At 39.4% G+C, this 21606-nt stretch overlaps 1 long non-coding RNA gene across 1 annotated transcript; it reads left to right on the top strand.

Moving 5' to 3' along the window:
- Positions 1-254: 254 nt before the first annotated feature.
- LOC123963980 lies at positions 255-5480 on the top strand. Its single transcript, XR_006823301.1, has 4 exons — positions 255-493; positions 866-979; positions 1185-1301; positions 5212-5480. It is a non-coding gene; the product is annotated as an uncharacterized LOC123963980 (long non-coding RNA).
- The last annotated feature ends 16126 nt before the right edge of the window (positions 5481-21606 follow it).

The following is a 21606-nucleotide window of genomic DNA, read 5'->3' as shown; positions in this document are numbered from 1 at the left end:
TCTGAGTTATCTCCTTTTTCTCTTTACTCTCCATCCACTTCCCTTTCTTCATTCACCTTCTATTCTAGCAGTTTCTCCGCTTTCTTATCTCCATCTTCATCATCAACGATTTCACCTCCTTCACCACTTCCTCTCCGCTCTTTGCCTTCACCTTGCTATACAGCAATACATGAAAACACAGAAACACATGAAAACACTACTCACTTCTGCTTGCCTTTTACCAAACTCCAGGACATAGAAAGGCAGCCATTTATCAAGGTGCCGGAGCTGAACCACGTGGCCTGAAAGTATTGAGGCGGTCATAAATCTGAAACGCCAGGGAGGCATGTTTCAGTCTATGCAGGAAAGGGTCAGGAAACATTCAGCACCATGTTCATCATGACAGGACTGCAGATGGCATACAGAGTTTGGCTCAAATCCAGAGCTAATTAGTAGGATGTGATTTTTACCAAAGCATAAGCAGGAAGCTGACATCTGCTGCATAGTCTTCATGGTAAACAGAAATGTTGTGTTAGAAAGCGTGCCATACAATTACATAAATAGGATATATTGTCACAGTTTTGCATTTAATTTGCATTAGTTAAACCTTAAAAGGTATACCCTGTGGTATTTTTTTAACATTAGTAACGTTATAAAGCAGTAAGTACAAGTGGATCCATGTTTGTTTGCTTGAGCGCATGTGATACACAGGCCGGCTTGCAGATCGACTGTTGGTGGCAATATCATGCAAAGAAACACAGCAATATGTCAACAAATGCAGTGTAGAAGACTGCTAGCATGAATGTAAACAATGCACAACTTTAAATATTCCAAAAAACAAACAAGAAATATCAGAGCACCTTTTTTTTTTGCCTCTGCCTTGCAGGTTTCAATCACTTTATGATCAGAATGTATTGCTGACAAGTTGTCTGCACAGTACCTGCAGGCTGCATCTCTTCAACGACAGGAAATCACTGCTCACCGGCATCAGCGTCGCCAGGTCATTTTTCCGAGGCTTCAGCCCCGAATGTTTTGTAACTCAACAACATCACCAAAAATATTTTCCATATTAAAATGCAATAATCTTCATAACGTATCCTGTCTCGCAGTCTTCAAAGAACGGAGGCAACTTGTAATAATATTGATAAATTTTTTTTCATCCTTTATTTGGGGAACTTCACTGAGAGGAAGCCTCTTTTTTGCAGGAAGTCCCTGATCACATTCACACCTGGAAGCTGCCCAGTACAACCACAGCCTGATCTGCTGCTGTTGGGGTTATGGGCCTTGCTCAAGGGCACCTCACTGGTGGTAAATAATGGAGGGTAAGCAGTGCTTCGTTTACTTTCCACACCTGGTTTTATTCTGCCTGCCCAGGATTGAACCAGGGACCTCCCGGTCACAAGCTTGTTTCTCTAACCTTTGGACCACCACTGCCTACCGCTCTGTTTGAAGTTCCCGTAACCCCCCCACCATTACTCAGCCTGCCTGCATTTAGAGTGAGCACCAGAGGAGAGAGAGAGAGAGCATTGCTCGCAAAGTAGCGAGAGAATAACACGACACACCTGACCGCAACACAGACACCTGTCGCTCTCTTTGCTGTCTCTGTCCTCCTCCCTCAGAGACACCTTTGTTGTATTTGACTATCTCTCTGCTCCAGTATGCTTCCCTCTGAAGTGGCTGTGAGCTGAACTTTTTCAGTTTCGGTTTTCCACCTCTGACCAAGAGCAGTGCGCTCATCTCATCGAGTACAGTCCCAGACGGGCTCTGTGTCTGTTAGATGGTCTAAAGGGGGTGGCCTACTACCATATAAGCAGAACAATAACACAGGGTAATGCACAGCAGAGGGGCAGGTATATTTTGTTAAAATATAATGACTTAATTCTCATTAGATTGCGATTTTATTGCGACTATTACTTATGAGATAATTACAATGTGCATAAAGTTTTGAACATGAGCAGAAAACCTGCTGAAACACAGGAGTTATTAAAGTGCAGGAGTTTATAACTGAATTAAAATTAATTGATTTATCATTGAGGTGAAAAGGTGCCACATGCACATTTAAAGAGGTTGCTTCAGTCATGCCTACATGTGTGTTGACTCAGCAGGGATGAAATTAAATGAGAAAAGTTGATATACAGGAGAAACATATTTGACAGCAATACAGAATGACTGAGAGCCTTACTGCATTATATTACACTATATTTTTTATATTTTAAATTGACACCTGAATTTTGTGTTTCCCTTTATTTAAATAAAGACATTTCCTCAATAAATTGGTGCAGAAAAATATTAATATAAGTGTTAATTACTATCACTATAAATGATAAGTCATAACATGTATTTATATGGCCTATGATATTTATTAATTGAGATGAAGTGCAATGATTTATAGGATAGCTAAAGTAGATATAAGGTTCTGTTTGACAAATGGCACAACAAGGTAGCAACAGAAAATGAGGCAGTTGATAGAGTTACTGTGTAGAGGTCATTTACTGTTGTTTTATAGACGTACTTTGGGTAGGCGGCGGGGTTGGGGGGCAGGTGAAAACATGACAACAAGAGTTCTGGACTGGGCTAAGCCCCAATGTTTCAAGAGCCTGGAAACGCCCCTGCTCAACAGGGATATAACACAGGATATAACCACCTTACTTAGTTTAATATAATGTAGATTTTCCTGATAGAATTTCCTGATAAATTTCAGAATTAATTAATTAAATTAATTTCATCTTGGCTGTGACAAGTGTGCATATGGGTAGTTTCATTCACACACACACACACACTTGTGGTCAATTGTGTAAAGTAAAGACAACTTTGAATCACCAGGGCATCGTGATCATCATTCATCAAATGACCTGGTGTCATAGACATCCATTTGGCCGACTTGTCCTTGGGTATAAATTCAGAGTCCCTGCTAGCTCCAGAGTTGCTGCTCTTTAACTGACTGCGACCTCTGACCTCTGCTGGAGGAATGGATGAGAGAGGGGTGAAGCTGTGAACATTGACCGTAGACTGAGAACTCAACTTCAAAAGACAGTCTGGGATGACTCTGAATGGTGCAGAATGTCTAAAAGAGATAAGCATCTAATTGGGACTTGGCTTTTAATTTACCTTTTATGGTATAGTGTTGACATCCAAATTCTGAAAAACTGAAAATAATTTTACAGAGCATTTATATGCCAGGATACTGGGCATAAATTGTCCTAAAACTTTGTAAACTCTCAATTCATGTCCTTGGTTTAGCACCTTTCACAGAGCAAGTCAGAAAGTGCTTTACAATGATAAACAATAGCAACAATAAAAACAATGCAGCAATCAGACAATCATACATTAGCATCAACCATTTTTAAACCATAAAAGGCATCTATCAATATAATCAGAGTATTTGTGTATATTAAAATGCGCATGTCAAATCAAAATTAGGCCATTTTTGCACATGAATATTCACATTTAAAGGTTTATGGGAGACAAAGGCCTGCTTAAATAAGAGAGTCTTCAGCTGACTTTTAAATGCTTAAATGCTACCAGTGGTATATGGGTGCAACAGGTCTGAGATGTACCCAGGTGCCTGACCATGCAGCGCTCTGTATGTTAAAATGAGCACTTTGAATTGAATTCCAAATTTAACAGGGAGCCAATGTAATACAGACAGAATGGGTGTCATGTGAGTTCTCCAGCTGGATCTGGTCAACAGCCTTTCAGCAGCATTTTGGACCATTTGTTAACGGTCCAGGGATGACTTGACTTTTACTAGACGTAAAAAAGGAGTTGCAATAATCTAAATGGAAAGAAATGAAAGCATAAAATATCATCTTAAGTTCTGGCTTTAAGACAACAGATCTCAAATTAAAGAAACATGACCTGATCAAAGATTAACATGTTGATCAAAGTGCTATGATGTGTCAAACACCCAGATTCCTGAAATTTGATTGTACTGCTGATGAAAGTGATCCAGTATGCTGAGTGATCCAGGGAGCTATGCATTCGGGACAAAGCTATGCAACAAGGACCTCAGTTTTGTCTGTGTTCAGTTGTAAGAAGTTATTAGCCATCCAGCTGTTCATGCCAATGAGGCAGTTGCACAGTGTGGTCAGTTTGTCATACACATCTGACCCAAAAGAGACATACAGCTGGATGTCATCAGCATAACAGTGATAAGAAATGCCCTTGAAATTGCTAATGATGTTGCCTAAGGGGAGCATATACAATGAAAATAAAACCGGGCCCAAGACAGAACCAAAAAGCAACAAAAGACACTTAATTTATTTTTTTAAATCAATATTAGCACCAGATCATGAACATAGGCTTGACTGAACAGTAACTGTGAAAATGACAGCTGGGACGTACAGACCTCAACAACAAAGGCAAAGGAAAACTAAGTAGACGATTAACATATCAACTCTAATGCAAAGCCAACACATAGCGGTAGACAATAAAACGATGTCATTCAGTGGCGTTGGTGGGTATAAAATAGGCATTTCATCATACCATGGGAGGCTTGTGGAGGAGACGCTGCCATCTTACATCACAAGGTGCAGGCATGGAGTAGAAAACAGAGATGATTTCATCGTAACCCAATGATTCTGCCAGCTCACTTTTCAGCTACAGTAAAGTCAAGCTGTTCATTCAAGTGCTGGTCATTAGATAGCTGTAGAAAACATTCAGCAATATGTCATTGGAAGTTTGGCACTGACCTTTAGGAGTGAATTTATTTTCTGAAAAATATATTGGGGGCAACTGTCAAGTACATACATGATGGAAGAACAGGTGACAGATTTTATTTTGTTTCAGCTGCTTCATAAAAACATAGAATTCGGCATCTGACATTGAGTTGTTGCAAGCATGTTAGTGGCTGTCAAATTGCCAGTTCCTTCCCTCCACTTCTTCCTTCTCCATTAAATATCTTGTTATGGATATTTGCTTTGACATGTTATGTATATAACTTAGTAGCTGCCAAATGTTTTATTTATTTACTTCGAGATACATTGCACATGCAGCTATCAAATATCAACCCTGGCCACACTGATATTCCAGTCTGTTGAATGGCCAAAATGTAACAGGCTAGAGCTGATCAGTCTGATTTTGAGTGCAGTGATAATATGATAGGTGAGCGTCTAGTGTGTGTGCTTGGTGGGTGTGGTCTTCACATGGGGTGATTGCATGGGGATGGGTTGATGGTAGACAGGTGTGCTTGGGCGTGACCGACTGAGTTTCTGCTTGTCTTTTTCTGTGTAGTGTGCGGGTGTGCTGGAGCTGATGCTGGTATCCATTATAGTGCACAACATGGATGGATCAGGGTCTACAGAGTTGCATGGTGCAGAACAACAGCCTCTTAGCAGAGTTACCAGAGACCCCAGGCAGTAAGGAAGTCACAACCGACCAGCCTGTGACCAACAGCAGCAGAACAGTCCTTAGCCTGTTTGTTTGGCTTCGCCACACATAAGGAAGGAAAGTTGAGCACACCTATCCACGGCCAGCCTATACCCCTATACCCAACTGACAGAGCTTCCCCCGCTGAACTGACTCTTAGCTCGCTTGCTTGTTTATTAATTAAAATGTCTAAACAAAATTGAGGCTTATACTTTGCACACCTTTTTGTCTTTTTCCCACTGTTTTACCACTGGTTGGTCAATTCTGAGGGATTTTACATCAACCTACCGGTGACATTTCCAGAATACAAATAATCACAATCATTAAAAAATACCCTAATTTGATAGGGTAGGCCTGTGGTCAATCTGGCTTGGCCTGAGCCTATCCACGCTTCACGTATAATGCCGCATTCAGACCAACCGCAAATTTTCACCTCGCGACGCTTTCCTTGCGTGAGTACATTCGCTGCAAGTGTTCACATGCAACGCGAGAAGGCGATAACGTGAATAAACACAACTCGCCTTTACTACAACAATATGAACCCAAAGTAAACATTTTGCTGTGATTAAATTGCAATAAACGGATTAAACTGATGCCGATATAACTACAACATGATGCAGATTTGTTAAACATATGTATTCATACTTTGTCAGGTCTGTCAGCAGGACAACAACTTCTAAAATGTTTGTTTTCTGAATGGAGTTTGGATCGATCAGGGCTATGCTATGCTTACTTGGTCACAGTAAAGTACAATGATAGCTGGAATAAAGTTACAGACACATGTTTTCTGAACTCACCAGGTAGTTCAACCTCCTCACTTTCTTTTCTCCCAGCAATGTCCAGTTTTGTCCGGTTTTTATATAAATATGAAGTTGTAGTCCAACAGAGCTAATGATAATAACAACACTGGAACCGGATGTGCACGGAAGCTAGCTGCTGAGAAGCTCCAGTGAAGATAAATCAACAAAATCCCAAAAACTAAAGTAAAAAGCTAATTTAATAAAAGCAGTTTACTCCGAGCTCCTCTCGCGAGTAAACGGCGTAGTTGTCAGAGCAGAATCCGACCGACTACGGGGGTTTATTTGTCCAATAGTTACTGCGCTGTTCCCTGCTCCTCTCCCCCACGTTTAGCAGCTCTCAGCCGGCCAGCAGATTTTCAATCCAAGTTGAAAATATTCAACTCACGCGAATTCCTTCGCTTTGCCTTCGCGCCGCCGGCCCCGCCCCCTTCGCGCTGCCCGACAGGAAATCACGGCTCTACTCGTCTTTGCATTGACTTTGTATGTGAACTCACTGCCCTGAACGCTCGCTTCGCTTCGCTTCGCTTCGCTTTTGGTCTGAAAGCACCTTAACTCACCCTTTGCATTGCCATATTAGGCTATAGTTAGTGATGTTACCATATTTGTAGACCGTCAGTATCATCTATATGCAAAGTGCAAACAAAGCACACATTTGCAATTTTTGTTCTATATCTTATACTGCTAGGGAGGTTATAATGTTTGTGAAGTAATTCTGTATTTACTTTTTAATCTATCTCCATTACTGTAGTAATATGATAAAAATAAGAAAATGGCAGGACACTATAGAACACTCTGAACCCAGATGCCGGTCCTGTGGTTCGAAATGTATTAGGTCTCTGTCTGTGTGTATTCTTTATGTGTCTCACTTAACTACTTCATCCTGACTACTTAAGCAGAAGTGAGAGCTCTCACATTACACTGAGAGAACAGAACAGAAATGAGAGTCAGCAGCTGAATGCCAACCACTGGATTAAAAATGATAATCATGTTAGCGCTGGGACCAGCATCTGAAGTGAGTGCTGATTATCATGAAACCGTGTGGTTAGTGAGGATACTTGTAACCCCGCTGTGTCTCTTAGGCTGCATCCACACTTTTTAAAACAAATACGATCTCCATCCACAACAGCATTTTAGCTGCATATCAGATCAGAGTTAATCTCTGTCTATATTAAAACGACTGAAAACGCACATCTAGTGGCCATTAACATACACTAGCCATGCGCGTGCCAGTGTAAAAGTGAAACAGATGGTCCATTCCGTAGTTACAGAAGATTTGGCGAAAGAGCAAAGTAATGCAGACGAAGAACCACATGGACCAATAACAAGCTGGGACTGTTACTGAATGTAACACAGGAGTTTAAGCGACTGTGGTGGTGGAAAACAGACTGGGAGTCATCGCAAAGTAAACAGCAATATGCACAGTACAAGTGTAGGCTATAAGTGTTATTTGCACAGTACACAATATTTCAATAAAAATACCAAAAACCAAATATCAAACTCCGTCAGTAGCATCCTGTTTCCGCTTTGCATGACTTATAAGACCCAATCAGAGAGCCACATGTAAGCATCTGCTTCTCCGTTTTAGGTCTTCATTTTAGTCTGGACAGAAGGCGCAAACGTAGCAAAAGGTCTTGCAGTGTGGATGGGGCCTTAGGCACAATCCCAGTTCACCCTTTGCCCCTACCACTTGGCCCTACTCCTCTGTTTTTTGCATTCATGATAAGGAATAGGGTGTCCCAATTCTTGTTGCGATAGAGGTGTAGGGCGAAGGGTGTGTTACATAGCCTCGAAATGTTGATGATTTTTTCCCAGAATACAAGTATTTTCTTCATATAATTTGATAACCAATATTCTTAATGTCATTTCAACGTAATTTGGTGACTTTCTTCAAAACAATCGCTAGTTCACCTGCTAGCATGTTGTCTCGTTAGCTAGCTTTGCTAGTAAAGTTAGTGTAATATTCTCATAGAATATGCTGGATGATTGATTTAATGACAAATATTGAGTACATGATGCAACACTGCCCCCCAACGGATGCTAAATGTAAGTGAGTGCGTCTTGTTATCTTTTCATACAGAGTCCTTCTCTGTGCATGCTCCGTGTGTATGTTTTCGGGTATCAATAGCCAGTGCATTTGTTATCGTCATGTAACCGCCAATAAAGAAGCACAGTTACAGCACGTCGTTGTCTGAATATAATTTTGTACAATGCTTACAAACAAGACAGTTACCTGATAATGAAGCTGTGTTTTTTTACTTTTAATTGGTGACTTGTTAGATCACTTGATTTGTGATATAACGTTACCATACGAGAGAGATTACTACAGCGAAGGACAGCATATTGGATTTGTCGTCAATCGTTGTCATCTTGCTTCTGTTAACGTCAGAACCATCATAGACTACTGATGATGTATTGGGTTCCTGAACGGTTGTTCCATTTCGTAGGGGAATATTTCAACCCCATGGTGGTGAAATGGGATTGAGTCTCAATCACACAACTGAAAGTTAAACGCACATATTGCACAGTATGTTCTCACTCAGTTGATGAATAACAATTGGTTCTGATCAATTTACAGATATAATACAGGTGTCAAGAATTGTTAGTATGTTGTCTTTGTTTTCTTCCATCTATACAGCAGGGGTGGAAGTAACAAATTAATTTCACACTCAATCATTTGGTTTTAACCCAAATATAGTAGTTTGCTAAATTTCAAGTCACATCTGTTAGAGTAAAAACAAAAGTCACGTATGAAAAGTCAAAAAAACTTTGTGAAAATGGAACAAAAGAAAGGAGCCAAATCAGCTGCTGGTTTGGCTGCGGTTGCGGGAGGGCAGAGCTCCATGTCCAGCAAGATGCACTCTGGAAAAGATGAAACAATGTTGATTATATACCTTCAGTGTCCGAGTGTCAGGGGGTGTGACCCGGGCCAGGCCTAGCGCTTTGTGATCTGCACACACAAAATGCACAACGAAGCATTTAAATTTAAGGATGACGTCCTGATACATAGGTGAAGAACAGGTTGCGTCTGCCTTCATTAATCACAGATTTAATGCACCACCCAGTGAGAGCATACCCACAATGTTTTGCGGCATAAGCATTGCATGCTGGATTTATAGCTAACATGCTCACAGTGGCACTTCCTTATTTGGTTCTGCATTTTCTGAGGAACTTATACTTTCAGTAAGAGGTGTGTGGCCTTACTGCTGTTTTTGACATTAACTGCAGAGCACTGATTCAGCTTAAAACTTTTGAAAACTCTGAGTACTGCAGAGCAAAAGAGGTTGAATGGACTGGTAATATTTTGCATTTGGAACTAATGAGAAAAGAAGTTGCACAAAACTCTGAGAATCTCTTTCAGACTAATGAGTACAACAACATACCTACTGACTGTTCTCTTTCCAGATGAGAACCAGTGTCCAAAAACTGTGCAGGCTCTTTTTGCTTTAATGTGTGGCCTTATGTGATGCTGCTAAAGTGGCAGGTTATTTAATATATGTAGCATAATATTGCTTGTTGCACCTCCTTTGGTGCAACTCTTCTTTTTAATTATTATTGTTGGCCATTTTTGTTTATTATTTGTCTGTGCTTGGTCCCATTTTTTGGTTGATTCTAAGACACTTAAATTTGATGTTGATGATGTTATATGATAAAACTATTAGAGTAAACTCACCCGCCTATTTATTTTTTTTGTTGTTTGTTTTTTCTTGGGTAACACTGTAGCATTTACTCTGACTGCGTTGGTCTATTTCTTACTTCTTACTTCTGAGTAATTTTCCTTTCACTTGATTAAAAACTCTCTGAAGTGACCATACTTTTGCTTAAGTAAAATATTCTACAACTCTTTCCATCCCTGCAACACTGTATGTTTCTGTCCTTGTGCATGTTTTGTACTCCCCTCACGAACACCTGCACACATTGTGAAAGACTATGTTTCTGTGTGCATCTTCCATTCTCACTACTCTGTCTCACTATTAACAATTGGCTCCTTTCTCAGTGATGTTACACCTGCCAGCTATTGTTGCTGTACTTTAAAGCCCTGGCTTTGAACATAGTTTAGCAGTGAGGGGCCTTCAGATGATGATTTGCAGAGGAAACAAGCCAATCAGCTGCCAGATACTGCTGGAAGTATGAAGGAGGAAAAGCTTTCCAGATTGTTTGTGCTTACTGGGATTGCAGATTACTGATGTGTGACTGGAACAAGAAAGGCGTTTCTGAAAGGAATGTTTGTGTGCAATATTTGTGATGTTGGTAGTCTTTGTAAATGCCCTCAACTTAAATTGTTTCAGACACTAATAAAACAACACATTTACATCACAACCATTTTGCACTGTAACTACCAGTATGCTACAGTGTTTTCATTTAGATGTACTTTTATACCATTCCAGGCATCAATTTCCATTATAAATATACATCCGTGTCCTTTATAAATATACAAAAAAAACATGTAATGCACTCTTGAGACTTGCTTGAGTAATATCATCCAACTCAGTGAACATCATGTCTGCGTTATTTTTTTCTCGAGACTGTCAAAGTGCTTTTAGCTGCTAAATGCTTCACTTTCTACACCAGCTGGTCGCTAAATTTGTCTGTCTTGTTTTGGTTCTGAGCCGGTACAATGGGATTTTGGGATTTAGAGATTGTTCTCTGAAAACCGCTGCCTGCTGGAAATGAAGCTGTGACAGCGGTGAGAGTGAACCAAAACATTAAAGTTATGGGCCAGAACACCACCACCTCTGTGCTGTAGAATCGGGTGATCATTCTCTGTAGATTCATTGCTGTGAGTGACCCCTTTGACTCACAAGAAGTCACGTGATCTATTGTTCATATACAATACTTTTAAGCGCTTTATGTTTAGGAAATAAAAATAACTTGTTTATCATTTGGGGAAAACTGCTTTCATGTTTTAAAGAAAAGAGGTGACTTTGACTCCGGAGGTAGTTTGTCGTCCATGAATTGCAAGTTTTGCAGTTCAATCCCAGCTCCTCCTGTCCAAATGTCCTTGAGAGACGACCCTAAGTTGCTCACGATGGGCAGGCCAGCGCCATGCATCTTATTCTGAAAAATGCAGAATACAGAGCAAAAATGCCTTGAAATAAACCAGCTTTTGGTTTCAATTAGTTAACATGTAATTTGACCAATGTATCAATGCATGTTCGTTCATTTATTTATTTATTTCATGTAAATGTATAATGTGCCAGAATTACCCAAAAGGCTATTTTTACATCTGCTGTCCCTAGACTCGTAGTAATATCTCACCCTGAAAAGATAAAAGGATTAAGCTATACATAATATGTACAGAATTAGACCAAAACAATAGAAGTTAATTATACTAAAAGGAAAAAAAACGAAATACAAGAACAGTTAGTCAAGATCAACTCCAGCGCACATACTGAAGCTGAACTATCAGACCATATAACAAACAAGGTACAATAGCAAAGACGTTTTTTTTTTTTTTTTTTAGATATGTGCAAAAACAATTGCTGCAACAAGCAACAGAAGTTTAGCCTATCTAAACAATAATGAACCAAGAAGACCATACAGGCAGAGTAGTTTTTTGTGTTTCATCCTAGCCAAATTCATAAAGGTACTACATACGCGCACACACACGCACACAGACACACATGCGCACACACACACGCTTATGATAAGTATCGGGCTGCTGTCATAACAGCAGTCAAGAGCTGAATAATGGATGGGAACAAATAGAGACAATTACTTAACAGCTTGTCAATTCAATTAGCCTACTGTTTTAATGGCTTAATCACAGTCACCCCACCGTCTCTCTATCCCTTTCCTCTGTCTTATTTTCCCTCCCCTGCCTCTCCTCCCCTTTTTCTATATGCAGAAGATGACAGGAGTGAGGAAGAAGGAGGAAAATACTAAGCATTGCCCCAGAGAAGAAGCTCTATATGAAAGAGGAGGAAGGCAGAGAGAGGAAGGAAAGAAATACAGAAAGCAAGGGAGAGAAGTGGATCAGAAAAGATGGATGAAGAAGGCAGAATGGATGAAGGGGGGAAGGGATGAAATGGAGGCAAAGGGTACAGCAGTCAATTAGAAGGGCTGAAGGCCAATGCAGATTGAGGATAGGTAAATAACTGGAAAATAACCAAAGCGAGGCAAAGATTGTATAAGAAGGAATAGAGGTAGAACGTTAGGAACGTTTGAAGAAAGGAGGAATGAGAGAGAAAAAGGAAGGTAAAGGTGTGTGGTGTGGAACAAGTCAGGAAGGCAAGACAGGTAGTAAGAGGAGGCTGGGAAGACAACTGTTAACACCCCACTAGTCAGCTCTGCCTGGGCAAGCCACTAAGGGGACATAACTCTCTGTACTCCCCCTCCGTCTTTCCCAAACACACACAGGGATAGAAACAGTGTGACGAAAAATATCCTGGAGACATTCAGATGTGTCATGAGCACACCATTGCATATTGTACCTCTCAGGGTAAACAATGTTTTTCTATAGGGTGTTTGTCCCAGGTTGATGTGACTGTTGGTGCATTTTGCAGTTGTAGATTTAATGAACTATGCATCTGTCTCCTAGCTGAAGAGTAAGATGAAAATTATATTTTGTCACTTAATAAAATATTCATTTTATCTGGTCAGTTGACATGACCGCAACAAGCTTAAACAATTTCAAAGGTGTGGTACGCACAGTTGTATCGCCTGTGATGTAGTTTGTAACCGAGTTCAGATTTATTGGAAGCACTGTAAAAGCCCTTTTAGCCTTTGAAAAAGTAATTATATTTGTATTAGACTTTTTTGTGGTGCGGTTATTTGTGTAAGATCAATAATTTTTAAACTCCCATCTTTGTGATTGCAACATTTTCCACTGCTTCATGGTGGCAATGAAGTTGCAGATAAACGTAAAAGTGGGTGCTGTCTGGGGCTTGCAGATCAAAGTAGACAGAGAAACATTTGCAAAATGACAACAGAATTGTTTATCATCTGGGCTCAGGTCTGATGAGCTAACAAGGAAATTATTAAATTTGGTAAGACAGAAATGTGAATTCAGAAGATCTATTTTTGTATTTTTCTGTTTAATAAGGGAAATAGGTTAAATATTTCCTTTCTTGACATTCTGTGAGTTTATTTTGTCTATTTATTTAAAAAAGCTAAGAGAGCTTGTGTAATGTAACAAATTTGCCGCGGACACACATCTCCCAGCTGAAACTACGAGGGGAGGCCTGAACTATACTATCACCTCTGGACATACAAAGTGGTATACCAAGACAGGAGGGGCTGGGGCTAGCTCATTAGCATGCTTCATCCTTCAGTAGACACTTTTACATAATGTCAGTACTGTTACTTCTCCAAAATGTGTTGAAAAATTCTGACTCTCTCTTACACTTTGTACCTTTAATCTTTGTTTATTGCTATATTCCACAAAGGAATAAACAACAAGTCAATGCTGGAAACTAAAGTAAATACTAATACTCTTACACACACAGCCAACTGCACACACACATACACACATGCTATCTACTATTAACTGACTCCGAGACATACGTTTATACGAAGAAAAAAAAATTGCTGGCCATGACATTGCACCACGACTGCATTTCGAATGCAGTTGGTTGGGTGGATGGAGCAAGACTTTGATGTTGGAGACAGAGTTCGCATCTCAAGTCCTGCTTGTGTTAGGTTTAGGGAGCAGGTGCACTTTGGTTAAGGATAAAGAAAGACCATGTTTTGGGTTAAATCATCTTGTCTCTGTTCTTTGAGTCACAGTAACTTACTTAACGTAAAATATACCACAACTACAATCTTTCCCTAACTGTAATCTGTGAAGTTGCAACAAGTGGATATTGTGAGAAATACTGTATTAGTGAATGATTTACAGATATGCTCAATACAAAAATGTTGCAAACTGGTAAATGGACCGTCATACCCCTCTCTCTCCATACCCATGTTTCCTGTCTGCCTCTATATTTTCCACTAATCTATCTATATCTAATAAATCTATAAATATCTTGTATATTTCTATCTATAAATATTTTTAAATCTATTAATATCTAATATTTTGCTGTGCAAAATTAGCAGTGTGTAAATATCATTTCTAGGAGACAGGGTTGCCTATACACAGGGAAGCAGATGCACATAAACAGACATGGCTAGAAACAAGGATGCATACACAAACATTAAACAATCAGTTAATGGAGAAAATAATCAGCAGATTAATCCGTAATGAAGTACATTTTCCTGAGTTTATTTACATACTTTTAACATAGTCTTAGACTGACATAGTCTTTTTACAGTGATATTAAAGATTAAGGATCTGAATACTTCCTCCACTATTGCAGATCAACACACACACATGCACACAAAGACACAGCGTACATTCACAGCTACAGCTGCGATCCCATGCTTCCCTTACCCAGCAGCCCCAGCAGGGTTTGACAACAGCAGAGTGGAACACGGAAACATGCACTTGCCTGGTGTTTCAAATACCACAGAGAGCTCGCACACGCACGCACACACACACGCACGCACACTCATGCACACTTCATCTTCATCACATACCATCTAGCTTCTAGCTTTTCTCTTCCCTTCTCTCTATTTTTCTCCACAGTTATATCTTTATACCAGCTTGACAGCCAGTTCCTACCTATCCCATCTTCTTTTCTACTCTTGTTCTGTTCCTCTCTGTCTCCTTCCATTCTTGTTCTTCTTGCCTGAACTACCTTATCTACACTGTCCTTCACAAATTCCCTTTTGTTTACTCCAGATCTATGTTGGGATGTTAGTGGTGGTCTTGAAGATGCTTGTTACCTGAGGGTTGCCAAGGCAGCGGGTAATCTAATACATATTTTTGCTCAAATCCCATATAGCCTACTTCCATCTTATACAATAATTTGCAGCATTTCCAATGTTTTCGCTTTTTCATCATCAGCTGCTAAAACATTTGCATTACTTGTCAAAGATGCTTGGTATCAATATTTCTACATGAGGATTGCTTCTCTAAAAAAGCATCAATACTTCACCATTATTATGTCTATCTCTAGTTGCCACTGGAACCTAATCAGAAAACTGGGGATTGGAAATTGTAGAGTTTGCCCTTAATGTTCCTGTAGGTCAATTTACTTCATGAACATAAACATGATGCTGACTAATTGAACTGAATTGAATTGAACTGACTAATGTCCTGTCATAATCACCATTAAATATAACCAGTTATCCTAATAAGGTAATTAATTAAGCTAAATAATGCATTAATTAGCAAATAATCAATGGCAGTGTATGTCTTCATATTGTATAGGTCTTGTTAATGTGATCTCCACATATTAAAGCATTATGGTAGATTGAAGTAAAAATTTTTTGCCTCATTTAATGTGCACATTTATGTAGCGAGATGCTCAAAGGTCTAACCAGCTGTATAGTGCAATATAGGTATGTTTTAGCAGGTGTTATTGTTCACGGTGTGGTATCACACAGGAAGACAGAAGGATCTCTCTGCTCTGCACCAGTAAGATGGTGTATGTAGTGGGAAACTCCCTGCGTGAATGCATAGACTCCGCAGATTTGGCTTACATTCTGGACTGAGCTCAGTTGTTTCAGGTATGGTGGTCACCCAGATGTAGAGTTTTGATGAGGCATTTTCTTTTCCCTTAACATTACCAATGACTTGTCAAAAAGTACACGAGGTGAATGCAATATAGTTTAATAACATGTGATTAACACTTTTTGATTTTCACTAAAAGAAGTATATTTTATATTTATCATGTTGTAGGGTCGATTTCAACTGCAGCCTGTGTAAACATTCGTTAATAAATCAACACATAATCATCAGCTCAGATAAATCCCACCACCTAACGGCATCCACTGAGGTCACCTTCACATGCTGAATGCACCTGAAGGGCAGAGCAGGCTCTAATTACTGCCAAAATTGTGTGTGCAAATTCAATAAAAGCCTTAATATAAAAAGCTTATAAAAGCTTTCATGTATGTTGATGATGAAGGTCCTACTCGTGAGGTTATTTTAAAGTTGATAGAAGTCTTGATATAATTAGCTTGTATAGTGGTCTCTCATTAGCTTTCTTAAGTCATTCAGGTCTACAGCTTGCTCCTATTAACAAACAACTTTGGATTTAGTTTTAAACATTGTTTTTCTGCGCGTTGCTTTGATCAGCAAGTTCACAAAGTGAAAAAAAAGCCAAGTCCTTCACCTCAAACACTCCAAACACCAAATCAAAACAGACCTGAGAGAGGACAGATAAATACAAATAAGTTTACCACACACACCCACGGACACTGTTTTTAACTTGCACTGTTATTGCAAAACTAACCATATCTAACTCTAAGCACATTCAACACTGTGATTAGTCTCAATGTGTTAATTCAATTTCAAAAAACATAATTTAAAAGACTTACTTCAAATGAGGCATTGGAGTCTAAAGATGCAAATACATAATCTGGTAACAAAATATGTAGGGGAGGAGGGGGTCAAGAATCCACTTTAATGCTCAAATCTAGGGTTTTTGCTGTTTCCTCAAAATAGAGAAACAATTCTGGATATTTTTTCCTTTAAACCCAGCATGGGGGTTTCAACCAGTGAAGAAGGTAACATTTGCAAAAATAGCTGACAGTGTAAACAAAACTACGCAACGCATGTGAGCTCCAGTCCCTGAGGCTGGAACACATGGCAGCTCTAATAAGCAATAACACATTAATGCCTCGATTTTAAGCCACTGTCTGAACGCATTTGCAGGCTGCCATTTAGCTGGCTTCCTGTAATGTACCTGTCCTTATGAAGCTAATGCCTGGCTCCATTCCTGCCCCTGACCTGCCTCAGGTGATTGCCTTCGCACAGCTCTGAAAATGTACGCCCCTCCCTCTGTTTATTGTTCTTATTAGCATCTGTTGGTCGCCAGTTGAACGCGATGCTGGCACTGCACATGATGCCACCACAACAGCTGCCATGTTAAAGCGGAAACCAGAAGTAGTCAAACTCTCAGGGGTGTTGGTGTGTCCTCTATCTGACACCAACTTCTCTATTGTGGGTTTATACAGGTCTCCTAGAAACCACAGCTGGCACCATAATAAAGGTCATCTGGAGAAATGGAGTTTACTAATGGTTAAATACATAGATATGTCTCAAACCATGACAGGATGGTAGAAGGTGGATTTGACTTTAGCTTTATTCCTTTAATAGAAGGATCAATCCTTACCATATCCAACCTCAATACATACCGTAAATAATGGATCCTACATGTACAAACAAGCAAACTCCTCACCTTTCAGCAAAATTTGCCATTTTGAAACCAAAATGGGTCACCTATGTGATTTATGCAGATCCCATGATCTTTTTTTGGGGGGGGGGGGGGGGGGGGGGGGTCATTGCTAAAACAGCATTTAGGCCTTACCCATTTTATTTACTGAATCCTCTCCTCTCTAGTATGAGCTTTGCCTCAACCCAACAGCCAATCAGAGGCAGTGTAGGGTGGGTCTTTTTTCTAGTCTGGAGTCTGACAGCTGGATACGTGAGGATGGTAAAAGACTGCCGAACGAGCTGTCCGTCGGAAAGCAAGCCTGATGTAAGACAGAAGCTAGCTTACAATGTTAACTGTCCTTTCAGATACAGTAATGTGGCTAAGTTTAGAACTTTGCCTGCTGTTATTAACCAGTAATGTAAGCTAAGCTAATTCAGTTCAGAGCAGTGGCAGCAACCTGGATATAATGTAGGCATCTGTGTTATTTACACTGGGGACGCTGTCTCCATCACTTTTTGAAAGCGTTTGTTAAAAATGCTTTGAAAAATAGCTTGCTACATGAAATGGCAAAGAACCAATGAAAGTGCTATAAGAAAGTTTTATTTGCATTTTTAAGTAAGAATAAACAAGTTACTGATTATAAAATGACCCCAAAACGTGCAGCACCAGTCAGTAACTTTAACAACTTCACCAGAATGCAGGAAATTAAGTGTTTAATGCTCAAATCTTTCTGGGGGAGGACCCCAGACCCCCCAACTCATATTTCAGCTTTGATGTTTTCTATTAAATACTGTTAATTTATCATCACATCTCATTCTTGTGACACCAGTATGGTGCATCGCCACATCTCGTAAGTGTATCTTCACATCCCTAATCTGAGCCCTTATGTCCCCACTACTTTTCAACACAAAGTGACACCCTTGCATGTTGGTATCTTTGTCTTGTTGCAGTAGACGAATGCACGTTATATATACAACATGTAAGCTTTAAAAAAGACCCCTCCACTGTCTTTGTACGTTTCTCTGCTTACGTATCCTTACCTTTTTTACACCTGACCAGTTTGCATGCTTGATGTACCTCTCATTAGAAATCTGTAACATCAACGCTGGTAACATTTATGTCAGAGATCCACCCTTCCTAACACAAAACACTAGAACAAAACCTTTGTGGTTTGTTCCCTGTTAGTGGACAATTTTCTCATTGATGTTGTCGGTCGCCAGTTGTTTGGGTTTTTGTTATTTTATTTTGCAATTTTAATGGTCTGCCTCTGAAGAATGAGTGAATGCCGACTTGTGTAGCTAACCCAGTAGCACAAAGACGTCAGCAAATGCAGAGAGAGGCAGCAGGGGAAAATAGCCCCGTTCAGCACTGTTTTTTAACGGGAAACGATGGTGCCTTGTTGTGTACGCAAGAGCACTGCACTTCAATGCATTTTCAAAACGGCTGCGTATGTCTCAGCACTGGCAAGAAAGTCTGAGGGCACCTATCGGATGGCTCGAGGAAGGTAGGTCTGATTTTTATTCATCACTTTTTATGCACCAACATTTGAATCACTGACAGTACAAAATAACGTGTTAATGAAATTAACTTGATGGAACATGACTCAATGTTGTGTGTATTATCTGCAACAGTTTCAGATAATTTTCAATACAATTCTTGTCTCATGGAGCTTTAAATGTGGTTTATTTCTTAATTTTGTTACTTTGGTTTGATAAGTGCTTCACAAAAGCATTTCTTCCTTTTAATGAAACCATCAAGCTGATATGGAGCTTAATAACATATTCATTGTGAACTGAATTGTATCAGCTTCCTTTTTTGTGTTTTCTTTGTTTAATTTCATTCTATTATCCTACATTATCCAATGCTATCTTGCGTTATTCTGTAGCAAATGTACTCCTCCTTAACTATCCTACTCTTCCACTTAATCACTAAGCATTTTATAGCATTTGTAGCCCACAATAGAAAGATAGAAGGTAAGAGAAGACATTTATATGCAGCTGGCACTTAAGTTGCTTCCTAGGACTGCAAAGCCAATGTGAGGTAAACTGCACTTAAATCAGGAAATGTGGAAAAGAGGTGTAGAAAAGCCTGAAATGTAGGTTTTTCAGTATCAGTACCTCAACATTTAATCTGGCATCTGTAGTAGAGTGTAAGTCCATTGCCTGGCTATGTCCTGCTAACACAAGGGCAGCCGAGATTTCGACATGTATGTTATTATATCATTGATAGTATTGTTGTTGGTATTGTCTTTTTATTAATCTATCAGTGTTATTATAATTCTAATTGTTCCTCTTATTTCTTATTTTATTCATTTATTCTTTTTAACGCTATGTTTATGTTTATATGGAAAAGAAGCATAGCAATACCATGTTTTGCTATCTAATCTTAGAGGATTGTTTATCTTATTGTTATTGATGCAGCCTTTGCTCTTGCATTAGCTTTGAATCGTTGGTTGTAATATAATTCTCCCTTAAAGCCTGGGTCCTCAACAGAAAGAAGTGTTGTTTGTCTTGTATGTCAAAGTAGAACAGATACTGCAGGTACAGATAGATATGGTCATTTAGTCACAGTATTATTTGAACATAACGTATTAACACAATATAGCTTGATCAGCATGGATTCACATGATTGGTTTTTGATTGCTGCCTTTTATGCAGTTAGTTAAATTTGCCTCTGCACAAGCACAAAGGTGAATTCACTTCCTCCACCTGATTTGACCCCTCTGCTCAGGTTGAAGTTGTGTGGAGTTACATGATGTCTCTACTTCTTTGTACTAATAAGAATGGTAAGTATAACTTAAGCTACCCTAAAGGCCTACAACAGAAAGTGGCATAGTTAAATTAATCCTGGTGTTAGTCGGTATCTACTGTACTGTAGATACACTAGCAAGTCAGGACGAACTGACGCTAATCAGTCACATTAGCTCCCAAGCTTATATACATATACTCTGAATATCTCAGTTTTAAATGTTGGTGTGACCTGGTTTTTTTATTTTTTTTTTCAGGAAAGTAAGGAAGATGGTAATTAAAAACAGTTTGTACATGCCCACAGAGTCCTGAGAAAAGTCTTATAATTATAGATAACAGTCTAACTACTAAGTACTAGACTACTAGCAAATTAACTGCTGGAGGGACGAATGTTGTCGTGATGCATCTGCACCGTGAGGTAAAAGTGTTATTTGATGATCACTACGAATAATTCAGGCGAACAGAACAGTTTTCCCACGTATTGTTTATTCAAATCTTTCTGTAGAGGACCAAAAATGTTTGTCTCCTTTTGTGTTAACAAGACTGCCAGCTCTGTTTAAACAAGTGTAGTCTGAACACAACTGCAATTTAAATTACATGTCTGCTGGCAAATTAATTAATTTGTTCACGACAGTATCATTAAAATTATGATTTACCACTACTAAGATGTAAACTGATGATGAGTGAGGGAAATTTGTGAGGAGGCTGTAGACAAAATGAAGAGCTGGACAGAATAATAACAGTGAAGTTAGAGCTGTGCTACACTCAGGTTCGGGGAGTAGGTACTTATATGGAGAGGGAATAATCTCATTATTAAAAAATCATAGTCATTACAAACCCCCAGTCAGGTCCTTTTTTAAAAAAAATTGATAATTACTTGTTAAACATTGCAAAAGGTTATGAGGGGGAAAAAAAGATCAGAATGTAAGATTAGTGACTCTGATGTAATGACAATAGTAATTCAAAATTACAGTCTATTTAATTCCTGGAACGGCTGTCTAAGACTGGGAGCAGATTATAGAAACATTAACTTCTTTCCAGAGGCAGTTTATCTTACAGCACAAATTAAGAACACATTGTGATTAAGGCTGCAGTCACACATACAATCAGTGCAATCGGGGATGGTGCAGAAGTGAATTGCCTTGACTCAATTCTGATATATATTCTGATATGAGGTAATTGAGAATGCAAAGATGGATAGGATGTTTAGAGCCAGACTAAATGTGCACAATAGCAGTAACAGAAAAGAAAAGACTCTATTTTTTGGCATCATCCCAGTGTACCGCTGTAAGTTGTAATGCTGTGGTGTGTTTGGTGTGTGTGGTGTTTGAGTCTTTTATCAGTCGCAGCAGGTCAGAGTGACTCCTCAGGTTTGATTCATTGTGACCCAGAGTGTCCAGGTTTCCTTTAGAGAGACGTTGAATCCCCTGTACCACTGCCAAACCTCAGGGATGCTGTTCTGTAGTCGACATGCTGCGCTGACCTCTCCGTACTGTGTCACCCTGTGGA

The sequence above is a fragment of the Micropterus dolomieu genome, linkage group LG23 (genome assembly GCF_021292245.1).
Source record: "Micropterus dolomieu isolate WLL.071019.BEF.003 ecotype Adirondacks linkage group LG23, ASM2129224v1, whole genome shotgun sequence".
NCBI classification, from domain to species: Eukaryota; Metazoa; Chordata; class Actinopteri; order Centrarchiformes; family Centrarchidae; genus Micropterus; species Micropterus dolomieu.
This window is presented reverse-complemented; position numbering and strand designations above follow the sequence as displayed.